Raw genomic sequence first — 14,531 nt, 5'->3', positions numbered from 1 at the left:
TTTGATGCCAGGAGAATATATGGTTTGGCTTAAAAAGCACAAAAATTCACAAAAGCACAGGAAATGGCAGACATACCACTGATGTGCTCCAGTGGCCATGTCAGAAATATTTCTAATTATCAGAAGTAAAGCTAGGATGGCATTTACTGCTAGAAGAACATTTTCACTAGAATCTTGCCTTCATCTTCTAAATATTGGTCCTTAACATTTTCCCCACTGCAGTTTAGAGGTGGTGTTAGAAAGCAAATGTCGATTAACAAAGCCCGTTAGGTCAACCACCTATACCTCAGCAATATGTACCAGTGGGAGAAATCTTATGATCATTTTGTTTGCATGCATACATGTGCATCTGTATATCTACAAACATACATACATATGTGAGTGTGTTCACTCACACACCCCCCCCCCCCATTTGGTCTTTAACTGCATCTTGTTTGGAAGTGGATTCTTGAATTATGGTCCACTGATCATTGGCTGATGCTTAGCACAAAACTGGATGGCCATGTGGAAATGACTCCTCTTCATTTCTAACGGCTAAAATTGTATTACAAACATTCAAAGTATTAAATGTTTCATGATTTGATACGTGATTACACGGGGGGGGTGGGGGGCTTACTATACGTCTCAATGAGGTGATGCTGGTATATTTTAATTAAAACAGAATGTCGCTTTTAGTGCTGCTTTGATTGCACATCTATAGGCAACCAAAGATTATTCACCAGCTAATAGAAGAATAGATGGTCCACAAGACAATTTTAATGTGGTTCAGATCATGAAAACATTTGAGATTTCCTAAAATGCCCTAAAGCTAAGAGCATGATGCTAAAGGCAATGATGGAACAACCATTTGTTACATAAATGTCATGTAATGAAATGCTTAAAGATAGGTAGAAAGGGAAGAAAACCAGGTTTGAAGAAAAATGTCTAATAAGCACAAAAATTAACTCTTGTGTACTCTTAGTTCCGCCTAAACCTGGATATGAAATACCAAAAACAATGTTGTAGTGACGGTTTAATGGAACTGTTCAGTTCTACTAAGAGAATTTTAATACGTTTACTATAACTGCATATTTACTGGGATCACGTAGAACATATTATTGCTCTCTTTTATGGCTGGAATCTCCAGTGCAAAGAGTCATTTGTTTGTGCTGTACACTAGAATCAACAGACTTATACCAGGGATAGCCCAAGGAATGTTTATGCTGAGGGCTTTGCTTGCAGTGCTATCAACTGACCACATAGGACTGCTTTTTAAATGAACAGATAAACCATAAATGTGACTAGATCACTGGCTAAAGCATCAACTACAGTGCACTTTCTAGAAAAGACAGCAAGCCTATTTTACCCTTTAATTAGTGACAGGAATCTTCCTACCTGAGTGTTACACAAGTGGCTTCCTCCCCTTAGTAGCTGCTGACTTCTTCAGTGTCCTCACATAACAAGATTCATTTACCTGCATTAAAACAGTCTGTTATATGTATATCCTCAGCATCAACCTACAGTATTTAAATAAACTTGTCTTAAATAAACAATTTATCAGTACAAATCTCAAAGGGAGGAGATGTCAAATAAGTCATGGTATGTAACTGGTCAAAAGACCATGCATGGAGCAATTCACTGCAATTCCAGCCCCACCTCTCTCGGCTCTGCCAAAGATTTACTGTGCAACTTTTGAAAAGTGACTTCATCACTTTGCACCTAAGATCTGCTCATCTGTAAAATGGATATGAGAAGTAGATACTGAACTCTGTTCAGGTAAGTATCAGGATATGTTGGCCTGACAGATGAATATTTTTTTCAGTTAAATGCCACACTGTACTGGTTCATTTTCTTTATGGAGGGTGCTTGCTGAGTGTTAAGTGTCATTAAAAATAAACAAACAAACCCCTAAACTCCACTTACATGGATAAGCAAAATACCACAAAACACCAGACTATCTGTAGCAAAACAAAGCAACTTTATGGATTCCATCAGCAAAGGGCTGTGATTTCTAGGAAATGCTTTTTAATCATAAATGAAATACTGTAAAGGGAGATAGTGGAATGTTTACTGGCAGTGTGCGCTTCATTACATGCTGTTTCAGTAGTCATGCAAAGTGTCCTTGCAGCAGGGGTAGGCTATTATTTTGGCTGGAGGGCCACTTACTATGAGTTCTGGGCACTTGTCAAGGGCCACATCCATCCTTCTCACTCTGTCACTCTCCCCCCCGCCCCCCACCACACACTTCTCTTCTTCTCTCTTCTCTTTTCTCTCTCTCTTCTTCTTTCTCTCTCTCTCCTCTCCCCTCCCTCCAGAACCCAGATAAAGCTGTAGTTCACCAGGAGCTCCACCAATCGGCTGAGGATCCAGACAGGAACTTCTGCCATGCTGGGCAGGCTGCAGCATCACAACCTGCCAGCAGTGTCACAGCTGCTGCTGCTGCCTGTTCAGCACAGCAGTAGCTCTTGCCTGGCTCCACAGCTGAGTGCCAGGGCTCCTGGCAAACTGCAGCTTTGGCCAGGTTCTGGAGGGAGGAAAGAAGAGAGAGATGGAGAGAACAGAAGAAACAGAAAGAGATGCCACCGCCCACTCGGAGTGGCAGCAGCTCCTGCCTGGATCCACAGCTGATATAGTTGGCGGGTTCTGGGTCAGGGCTCCAGGCAGCAGCTTCCACCCCACTGGGAGGGCAGCAGACCAGTTGTGGGCGCTGCCAGGAGGTTCTGCGTCCAAACTCCTGATCCTGCCCGCAGAGTCCACAGCCGACGCCACCACACACTCACTATGACAGAAGCCCCACACAGGTCCAGAGCGGATACCTGATGTTGCAGGGTGGAAGCAGTCCCACCCTCCCAGCATCATGTGGTGGCAGGAGCCGCTGGCCACCCACAGGCCAGATTCAGTAGGTTGGCGACTGTCTACCGCCGGACCAGATCAAATCAGTTCACAGGCCAGATCCAGCCTGTGGGCTGTATTTTGCTTACCCCTGCCTTACAGGCTGCTATTACCAAGCACTCAGTGAATATTGAAAAAAAAAATTGGAGAATATTCAATACATTTTCCCTTCCCTTTATTCATTTTCAATCAACTTTCATACAACGATTTTTTTTTTTTTTTTGTCTGGAAGGATGGTCATGAATAGCTAGTCTTGTGAAACAGAAAATATCCCGCTTGACTTGAGTGACCACTCCATCAACCACCACTTATGACCAAGAGTCACGACTTAAAGCCAATAGCCAGGAAACAACTTGTATGCAGCAAAATACTTGCATGCCTGGCTGCATGAAAAATGTAGAATAATGAGGAAACTGAAGTTATTATTAATACTTAGTATCTATGCTGCAGTAGCATTCTGCCTGTTCATAGATAATTCACAAAAAATAAAATTCAGAAGAAGTATTTCCCAGGAACAATTATTTTGGCTGTAATCATAAAGGAACAACCTGCTTCAGGAATTAATTTTGCTGTATTTCTTGTCTAGGCAATAAGAAACAATTTTAGGAAAGGCTGCATTTTGACCAAGTGCTTAAGTAAACAATTGGCTTTAAGATTAGTACAAAACTTGAATACAGAAGAACCTCCGATAGTTAGAGTTTATTTTCACAGTCCTTGAGAAGATGAAGTTTTGTGAATCAGCTGGAGTTCCTATACAGTGTTGGCAAATAGTTGTGGGGGTCCAATGAGGTGCTCCAGGTGAATGGAAGAACAGTACTCTTTGCAGTAAAAACCATAGCAAACAGCCATGCTATTTGTCCTTTATATGGCAACTCACTGTAAATTAAGTGGCCTGCAAACTACCTGGCTATAAATTGCCTGGATTCTACTTATTTCCCTCATTACCTATTTGTTCTTATCCACAGATTTCCCTTACATAGGGAAATATAGTGGATAGGTTCTTATAGGTTCTCCTATATAGGCCAGAAAAATCCTATTAAGTGAATCATGACAAGAAAATACTGATATTTCCTTATCCTGTAGACACCAAACATTAAGGCTAGGGACACATATTACACATAAAGCGAGATAAGTGATCACAAACTGGTTTAAACCTGTAACAGAACAGAAGTTCAGTGCAAATTGACTAGCTTCAAAATGGCTGAACCAGTTTAAGGTAGACCTGGATGGATGTAGCATGAGACTTAACTAATTTTGGTTAAACTGGTCTATCAAACTTCTGTCCCAGATCTCCTCCTGAAACAAACAAGTTAGGTCTCAATCCCCCTACATCCTAGGATGCACTGGAGCACCCACTAAGCCCCCTCGCAGGTCAGCCTGTCAACTGCAGCAGGGGTTGGGGACCCCCACTCTGGCCCCCTAGCTGGGTTGTGCACAGTGGGTGGGATGGGAAGCCCCTGAGGATGACAGGTGGGGGTCTGGCGAGGGGGCAGCATTTGCTACCCAGTGGAGCCATGTTATGGAAAGAAAAGCCCCTGCCTTTCCCTTCCACAATACAGCTCCACTGAGTCCCCAACACCCTAGCTCCACCCCCTCACCAGCCCCACATCTATCATCCTCAGGAGCTTCCCCCCACTGTGAAGACTCTGGCTATGGGGCCAGAGTGGGGGTCCATTCCTTCCCTTCAGTTGTCCCCCTGCAGCTGATGGGAGGGGGGCTGGCAAGGGGGCAGGGCTGGTGCCTTGCACTGGCTGAGCCATGCTGTGGGGGAGAAAGGCTCCGCCTTGAAGGCTTTCCCCCACACCCACTGTGCAGACCCCAGCTGGGTGGCTGGAGGAAGTGTTAAGTCCCTTCCCCCCTCCTCTCGTGGCTGACTGGTAGGGGCTGGCAAGTGGGGCAAGGCTGGTGCATTCACAGCCTGGCAGAGCTGGGAGGTATGTGGTAGTGGCCCCTACCTAGGGTCCTGAGAATATCACACATTTCTTGTCGAAAATTTGCTGCATGTGTGTAGGCAAAGTATCATTTTTCATAGAACATTCACGGAACTACCACTGATCTTGGCAAATGGGTCCTGGTAGTTCCATGAATATTCTGTGAAAAATTATACTTACACAGCCATAGGCAGTGGAGGGCTGGGGGTAGCAGGGCTTAGCACCCCCAAACGCAGGGCTCCGCCCATTCTCCTTCTCCTTCCCCAACTCACCTGCTGTGGTGGGCAGTGCTTCATATCCCAGCCACCTGCAGGCTTCATGTCTGTCTGCGTACACCCCTCCCCACCCTCCAGCAGCTGCCCGGAGCCCATACTTGGGCTGCCCTGTGGCCCTCTGTGCTGCCCCGCATTTGAGGTCCCCGTTAGCCCCAGCCTTCCACTGTCTATGCTTGCAACCTTTAAAAATTGTGGTGTAGGGGTGAATATCATGGTTTCTGAGCAGTCTTCAAAACTGCAATTTTCTCAGGGCCCTATCCCTGCCTTCTGGCCTTGGCCAATGTAGGCATTTTCCTGCCTTGGCCAACTGGTAAGTGAACATGTATTCTGTTTGTTAACAGTCCAATCTACACAGCTTAGACAAAGCTACATAGATTGAATTGATTCCACAGGCTTTTTGACTGTCTGTACTTAACTCCTATAAACCCGAAATTACTATAATTTTTTGCTATTTACCTAATTTCCTTCCTACAGCATATAGGTATTTGTTCCAGGTATCATAAGAGTTATGGATTGGGTTCCATTCCAGCCTCTGCCATGAATGTGTTACATGATTTTGAAGGACTCACTTCATTTTTCTGTATTTTTTCCTCCATTCATAAAGTGGGGTTAATGTTATTTTCACCAGCCATTTTTTTTAGTGCTGGATGAGGCTAAGTATTATCATTTTTATTGTTATGACTGAATCTGAAATGCAATCCACACCCATTTTAACAGCAGGCCCAAATTCATAGCTTCTGTGCTGCCTTCACCCAATATCCCTACTGGCACCCACTGTTAGCAACTTGATGGTTCAGTATCCCAAACTCTCTTGCTCACCTTCTGTAACATTCTTGCAACTATGTTGTTCTGGAGATGCACAAACAGCACGAAAAAAATCAGTTGCGTTACAAAAGCATCAACTGGATCTAATCGCAGGCTATGCTTGCTGCTTCTGCCGAACCAGAGAAGGGAGCTCAAATAAAAAATATATACATCTTTGGCTATGAAAGGCTCAAGGTTTAGAATCCAAGAAGCTTTTTATTTCATTATTTCTATAGTAAGGCATATATGGTGCATTGCAAGTGTACAAGAAGCACCCTGCTCTACACCACAGAAAAAAAGGGCAAGTAACCAGTATACGAGTCCAGCCTAATGAAGTTGTGGGGAAAAGTGAAGAGAACAATAGTGCTGCCAGCTCTTGGAAATTTATGAGCCCTGCAATATTTATATTTTTTCTTAAAGCCTCAACTCCTAGAATCCTGATAACATTAATTTAAAGAAAAAAAGTTGCATTTGTCTAGCCCCCGGGGTTGTGTCAAAAAATCTGAAAATGAGAAAACTACACCCAAGAGGCAAATGCCTGAGTATAAGGAAGAGGCAAATACAACAAGTACCAAACTGATTACTTTTGGAGTCTCATCACTTGGTACTTGGCAACTCTGCAACAAGAAAACAATGGGAAACTTAAATACCATTAAACAGCATAGAAGTCAAATATGCAGAGCAACCAGTTTAAATTTAAAACTAATGAAAGAGAAATGTGCTAAATGTATCTCTGTGGGAGATTACTGTCTAGTTTCACACAACAGGGTTGTTTTTTTGAAGTAGGAAACAGAACAAAAACTCTCCAAACAAAGGGGTAGAAGGCAAGAATGTGATCAAGCTACACAATGGGTTCTTAAACAGGAGAGTTTGGGTAGAGAAAGGGAAATGATGGCAGCAGAAATAAACGAGCTGAGGTTTAGCACGAAACAAGATGTGCAAGAGACTGAAAACCAGGGAAACTAGTGACTGGTTTCAAACAGGGAAGTCACATGGTCTAACGTTGGGTTTGAAAAGCCTCAAATATGCTCTTTCAACTGACATACAGGTGCCTGACATTACAGCTTCCAGCTTTAGACACAGGGCTATTAATACATCCCTTCACAACCAAGCAACTTTCTTCCATTATCATCCAGGGATGTCACTGGGGAGGAACAAAGATATTCCTCATTGCCTCCCTTAAGCTCTCACCTTTAGCTGGCCCAGAGAACAAGCAGCTGTGATCCATGCTGCACCCTCCCTTGTGCTGTAGAACTCAAGGGAGGATGAGTCCAAGCATAATGAAACCCAGAGAGACTAAGGGTTTGGGGAATAAGGATTTGCATGAGCCCCTGGCAAGAAAAAGGCCTATTTTAGGCCTTATTCATAAGACATGCATATAATTAACTATGTGACTATTTCAATTGGGGTATTAATTATGGCAGATGTACCTTAGAAAAATCATTATGGTTTTTAGAAGTAATGCCAATTTCTTGCAGTATTCCCTTTAAAATGGGAAGCACTATCAGTGCATCTAAAATCACAAACAACTTCTCAGTTTGTCCCCAAGTTCTACTGTTTCACTCACAAATGCTTTATAAGGACAGCAAGGACTATAGCACTTCCTAGATAAGCTTGGTAATTCACAAAGTACTGATATTCAGAAAATAAACAAACAGCTACAAAACAGTGTATTTCAATACTAAATATATTTCTCATTATACAGGCTGCATTATTATAAGTTAGTTAACTGAGCCCCCTATAGGCTTAAAATGTGTTTGCAATTTTGTTACTGCAAAATTTGAAGCAAGTTACATTCAACATCACTTAAACTCTGCATATGTATGCTGGACCCTTATACAGCCACCACTAACACTTTCTACCCAAAAAGGGTATTTGCTAGTTTTAATAACAAGAGAAACATAAAACTACTTCAGCATGTTCTTAAGTGTCAGTAAAGAGATAATTGATATATATAGTTCATATGACTTAACTGTTTCAGCACATACTTTTGCTTAAAATAAATGCCAGAATGCTCAAAGTGCATGGACTATTCTATTAGACTCCCCACACTTCCCATTTGTTCCCCTGGGCAGCAGGGAGCATAGTATCCCTTTGCATGTTCCCAGAACAACAGACAACTCCCAGTGTAAGCAGCATCCCCACTGCACCTTACAGAAGGCAGGAAAATTGCTCCACATACATCAACCAACAGATCTGACTGCCTTTGCAGAGGCAGAATGCTGATTTTCCAGTAGTTTCCAGGTTCCTGCTGCTGTGTACTGGTGAGATCCAGAAACCCTGTGTCTCCTTGAGCTTCTACTCAGGAAGTGCAACTCTGTGCCCCTCCTCCAAGCAGAGCAATGCCCTGTGGGCAGAAATGAACCCTTAGTCAGCAGCCATGCACTATATAATTTCTCAAACAGCAGCATAAGGTTCTGTAGGTACAGTTCACACAAGGAGTCTGTGATTATGAAGCTAGCTTGCTTAGCTGTATATTTATATGATTTATACATGCCATCATATATGCCTTGTTTCACATTAAATCTGTGGCATGTTGTTTAAAACAGCTCGCCATGTACTTTTTACTCCGAATGACTTTAATGGGCCATCTGCCTAGATTAAGATGACATCAGGATTTATATTTTGCCCACTCAGAAATCTGGTGATAATCTTAATTTTCACCCAATTTTTCCAGGCTTTTCTTGGTTTAAAGCAGTAAATTTGGTTTTGGTTTTTCAGTTGCTAATAAAAGGTTCACGTTTTTTAACATGACCTGTAAATACTGGCAAAAACAAGTCTTTTGTTTGGTTTCTTGTCTGCTTTATAAAAAATAAAAATAAAAATCTTAAAAAGCTTGATGCTTAGTTTAAAGCAGGCAATATAATAGATACAACCAGTAACAACGAAAAATTGCATACAATATCATATTATTTGAGAAACAGCATGTAACCATGGACTGGGTTTTTTGGCAAGTGCATGCAGTCTTAACTTCATAACTTCCTGACTTTAATGTTTAATAATGCAATTTTAACATTATTCTTTGACATTTGGTAATTGTAAGGGAATGGAAAACTACATGGAAAATCATAAATCCTTATACTTCTCCACATAAAAGGCCAGGCCACTCTCAGAAGGGAAGGTAGCCTCCTTCAACTTCTCAAAACACCCAGAATTCTGCAAGCTACCAACTCCTGGCTTGCCCAGCAAAGAGACTTTTATTAAAGATGTGAGCTTTTGAAACCTGTCATTTTGCCCCATGCTGTGAAGTAACTCTGAATAAGCTAGCTTGGCTACTTGAAGCAGAAGCATGGTTAATTAGCCTGTACAGAGCTCTCTTTACTGGGGCTAGACTGCTTTTGGTACCCAAGTTACCTTATTTAGACTAGCTCAGTTATCACTGAACTGCAACATGGAGAGCAGACACACCCCCAGAAGCAGATGAATCAAAACCCTGGTTTTCCAGCTCAAAGAGCTCAACATGCCATGTACAAATCACCAATTCACAGGATCATTTTTAAAGGACCTACACATGGTCAGCAGAGGCACACTTTTTTGTGGAGAGTGCTCCGATTCTGACCTAGGAGCCTTAGATAGCAGGCCCTGTAAACCCTGGCTAAATTTGAACCTACAAACTGGAGAGCTCTTGCTATATCCCATTATTAGAGGCCATCCTGCTGTCATCTCCATAGCAACCTTTTTTGTCTATTTTATGTTTCTAATTTAAATGAACTCTTCCCCTCCTACACACTGCTGTAGATATACGCCCTTAAACAATCACCCGCTCCAGTGTAATGATAGAAGTGGTTTGTAAGTGCAAATGGTGCTCTGCTTCTGTTATAACTAGTTCTTTCTGTGTAGGGCTAACATGTATACTCTAGATATGTTTGCAGAGTAAAAGTTACTGACTCTCTGTACCTTCCCTGTGTGCATTAGATACAAAATAACCTGTAGACTGGAGTCTTCTCTTAAAATTACACTCAAAGCAAAAAGACTAATGATGTAGGTGAGTCACCAGCTAGTTCAGCAGCTATTATTGCTGAGGGAATAGGCATAAGCAAGATGACCTGGAAAGAAAGCAATATGCATAAAGACATATGCAAGGCTACATACAAGAAGGCGGGGGAGGAGAGAGAATCTCTCAGTTGATCCTGAGGTAGATTATTGCCGCATACAGCAGTTAACAACGCACCCAAATAATGTGCCTTAAATTTAATTCTCAAACAAGACTACACTAAGGCAAGATTAGACATGGACATGCTTGTTTTAACCATTCATTTATCTCTGGTGAAACAGTACCAGCATAGCATTGGCATCAAAATTATTACTATTCAAAAAGTACATAGTGTACTTTTAATTCAACATTTAATAATTATGCCTTGGGTGGAGGTTGTTTTTGTTTGTTTTTTTTAATTTAAAATGCAAAATATATCCAGTGCATTTGAGGAAAAAAGACCAATTGATTTAGCAAAAGAGTCCAGTCCAAGTCTTCCCCTTCAGAAAAAAAAAAATCACAGTTAGCAAGCTGAATCTATACTAAAGTAATTTTAATTGTGGGTTGCAAGAAACTTCAAAATATAGCACTCCAAGTCTACTAAACTTATGCCATTATTTGTTGAGTCTAGTAAACCTACTACCTTATTTTGGGTCTGGCAGAAACAACTTTTCTAAGAAAAAATCCTGTGTGCATGGGTTCTCTACTCAAAGGCAATGAAAGAACGAGATGAATAGGTTGCCTATATAAATAATATACCTTGTTACTGTGTTTTATTAGAATTGATTGAAAACTACTGAAAAAATAAAAAATAAATACAGGTCTTTTTTATTTGATTCCTTTTTAACTGTGCTTGTTTATATATATATATATATATATATATATATATATATATATATAAAATCAAGAGATGATATAGATCCCTCTCTCATCTCATTTTGGCCAGGAAAAAAGCTGTCACTTTGTTCCAAGGAAGAAAAAAAGGCACGTGTTCATGTGTGTCATGAAGGGCAGGAGAACAGAGGATTACCAAAATGAAAATGGGAATTTATTTTTTAATTTTTGCCCAAAAGGAATGGTAAGAGGAGATTGGTTATTTGCTAGAAAGTTTCAGCTCCACTATTCTTGTGTGTTTCTTATAACAAAGTTTTTCAAAACTAATTAACAATATGAACTAATTAATTTTCAAAAACAAGGTACAGTATAAAAACCTTTCAATAAAGCCTCAAATTTCTAGACAGAAACAGACACAACACTCTCCCCTTGTCTTCTTGTTCCATGTAAACAGAATTTGGAGTTTAGCTTCTCTGTCCAAGAACCCCTCCTCTATGAAATCACCATTTTTTTTTTAATCAAAAAACAAAAAAAGTACATTTTTTATTCCCTAAATTACCTTCCTTTTACATACAAGAAGAGTTGATGCACCAGTTCAGGAGGAAAAAAAAGAGATTTGAATGCAAAGTATGCCAGGCAGGATATTGGAGACTGCCTTGGTGAAAACAAGCCCTCATTGACAGAAGAAAAACAAAATTATGATACCTCATTTTGTTGCCAATCAATTCCACTCATTACATATACAAATGTAATTGGTTTTAGCCAATTCTTCTATCGTACACCACAGCTTTGTCATATAAGACTGAATGCCTAACTATGAAACTAGATATCTCACACAATCACCTCCAAACACTGCTTACGTCCATAACCTACTTTTTAATTTCCATGTGCTTATTTGCAACTTTGGGTTAGTTATCAGAAGGCATTGAAAATTATGGTACTCACCTTCTTCTGCTGCTCGTTCCATACATACACCATACATGGCACAGAGACAATAAAAGCAAAAGGTTGGATTTTGCAGCTCTTACTTACATGAATAGTCCTATTGTTTCTAGAAAGTAACAAGCAAAAGCTGTAGCATCAGGACCTAAGTGGGATAAAAGCTGATAATCTTACTTGATTCTACAGATCCAAACCCTTTATGCTGGGTTAATGTCACAGAAGTCTAGCACTGAAAAAGGACTAGTAACACAGTCATGCTTCAAAGGAAAAGCCTTCTTATCCAGGGGTTTAATGGCTAGAAGCAGAAAGGGATTTTTTTTTTCCTTTTTCCCTCCAATTTATTCAGTTATAACAAATGATCTTCAGAATTCTACTCACTGATTTATCAAATAAGCAGCTGTACAAGTACTACCAAACTGGTAGCCCTGGATCTTGGTTTTTTGATCTGCTGGGAGAGCTTAAGGATAGGATCCAGGGCCTTCCCTCATGACAAACCCTGTCAGCCTGCCCATGCTGAAATTCTAGACCATCAACAACAGAGGAAGCCAAAAACAGAAAATGTTGCAAAATTTGCATCCACAGTAGACATCTGAACTGAAAGACAGCCATTTCAAAACAAGCTGAAGTTTGCCTCAAGATCTTTCAGGTTTTACTGCAGGCCCTTCCTAAACTCTGCTACTGAGAGGGATTGCAAAACTCAATTCATTTCTCTGACACTTAAAAAAAAAAAATCTACATTTTTTTCAAACACCCTCACTTCTCACACTCGCCTGTAAATTTTATCTATATTATTGTTTATTTCTTCTTTAGCACAAGAGGCCTGATCCTTTGGGCTAGGGACAGACATTCAAAAAGCCTAAGCCTGAATTGATTCATTCTTTGCAGGTTAATCTAACCTGGCTAGGCTAATTCTGTTTTGTAACCAGACAGACATCCCAGAAATGCAGGCACGTCTGCAGTGGCTCAGGCTAGAAGCCAGGAGGTGCTAGAGCAGTCCTCCCTTGGTTTCTACAGGTCCGAGTTGAGGGTGGGCGTGGCCAGGCCCCAGCAGGAGACTCTGATTATTCCCCCCCCCCCCCACCAAGCAGCCCAGCAGGGATTGCTTATCACACCTAACTCAGTGTTTATCAACCCATTAAGAAAGTCAAGCCTCTCTCCATTCACTAACGGAGATCTTTACCAAGATCTTCCAAGGAAGGACATTAAGCTACCTGTTGATTAGCTCCAAAAAGCCTGTCTGCCTGTCGTCTCCCACAGTACCAACCATAGCCAACATGTGGTCTGCTAGCTAATGCTGAGGTGTCTGTGCAAGGCAGAGCGGAGGGGGTGGATAATCCCTGTTTAGCAGGGAGAAGTCAGGCAGATGCTCTGTGCCTGCAAGTCTCTGCTCTGGCTAGGGAGCAGAGGGGAGGGGCCAGCCCTGCTGTGGAGCAGAGAGCCCAGCCCAGAGTGCATGCCAGGACGCTGAGGGTCTTTGGTTTAACTTAAACCAGTAAGGGGTCTGGGACAGATGTTGCATAAACCAGTTTGACCCAAATCAGTTAAGTCTGATAGTCAATCAGGTTTATTTCAAACTGGTTTCAGCCATTTTCAACTGGTTTATGTGCACTGAACATCTGCTCTGTTACAGGTTTAAACTATTTTCTGACCATGCAAAATGGTTTATGTGTAATAAACTGTCTGTCCCTAGCCATAAGCTCCCCAAACTTCCAATTCACACTGAATTCAATCGAAGTCAATACTCCTTTGCACCTCACAGCTCAGACGATAAAGCAGCAAAGCAACAGTTCAGCTGTGGCATGTTTTCAAGAAATGAATTCTTCCTCCCAAAGGCATTCCTGCTCCACACCATGCACAGATGCACATACACATGAATCACACAAACACACACTCGCCATCTAAGTAAACAAACATATAAAGGGGGGAGACACTTAGTGAGAAAAAGGAAAGCAAAAAATACCCAAGCATTAAATATTTACATAAGAATGAAATGTTTCATTAATTACACACATAATCAATTTGCAGCTATTTTCCTTAAATTTCTCAGTCAAACCCACAGATTTGCAGCACTTTGAACTGTGATGCACCAGTAATTGTGGATGAATATTTTAAATCAGTCTTGAATCACCATGCTGCACACACCAAATGAACTAATAAGTTGCTCATGTGTGGACTACTAATGTATTTTTCTTTCCTAGACAGATGGAGTACAGTCCTGAAATCAGTTGCATTTGTTATTGAGGATCTTTAAAAAAAAGGATTAAAGAAAGCTTTAGTTTTTCTGCTTTATTAAAAACAAACAAATAAAGCCCAAAGCCATCATTCAATAGCTGGTGTGTATTGCATACAAAGACTAGGAACATAAATTACACATAAACCAGTATAAGCAATCAGAAACTGGTTCAAATCTGTAACACAACAGAGGTTCAGTGCATGTAAACCCCTTTCAAAATGACCAAAACAGGTTTAAGATAAACCTGGATGGATGTAGTATCAGACTTAAGTGATTTAGGTTAAACTGCTTTCTTGAACTTCTGTCCAGATCCCCTCTAGATTCAAGTTAACTCACAGTCCCACAGCATCCTAGGATACTTTGCAGCGTGGGCAGGTTAGCCTTGGCTCAAGATATCTGTTCCAGCAGGGAGGCATGCTCAAGCACCCTTTGGCTTCTGGCCTGCGCCACTGCAGGCATGTGGCTGCATTTCTGGAATCAAAAGTGAAAGTCTCCCTGCTTCCTTATTGGTTCAACATATGCAGCTTAGACTAACCTGCAAAAACTGAATTGATTCAATCTCAGGCTTTTTGATTGTCTTACCTTTGCCAAAAAGAAACTAGACTAGTCACAGACAGGTATTACATTTGTGCTGTGAGAAAAGCCTTTCTCTTGGCACAGAGAGCGAG

The 14,531-nt window shown here is 41.1% G+C and overlaps 1 protein-coding gene across 10 annotated transcripts in view; it reads right to left on the bottom strand.

The window, feature by feature from the left end:
• Positions 1–14,531, bottom strand: part of ZMIZ1 (zinc finger MIZ-type containing 1) — a 518,414-nt gene that overhangs the window by 334,962 nt on the left and 168,921 nt on the right. For 9 of the 10 annotated variants that reach the window (XM_019497114.2, XM_019497113.2, XM_019497112.2 and 6 more), the window contains one exon: positions 1,375–1,453. The exons of the other annotated variant lie outside the window; for it this stretch is intronic. The gene's annotated coding sequence lies outside the window, so the exon portion shown is untranslated. The remainder of the gene's footprint in view (positions 1–1,374; positions 1,454–14,531) is intronic. 10 annotated transcript variants of the gene reach the window in all.

The sequence above is a fragment of the Alligator mississippiensis genome, chromosome 6 (assembly GCF_030867095.1).
Source record: "Alligator mississippiensis isolate rAllMis1 chromosome 6, rAllMis1, whole genome shotgun sequence".
Lineage (NCBI taxonomy): Eukaryota > Metazoa > Chordata > Crocodylia > Alligatoridae > Alligator > Alligator mississippiensis.
Note: the sequence above shows the minus strand (reverse complement) of the source record. Positions and strands in the feature narration are given on the sequence as shown.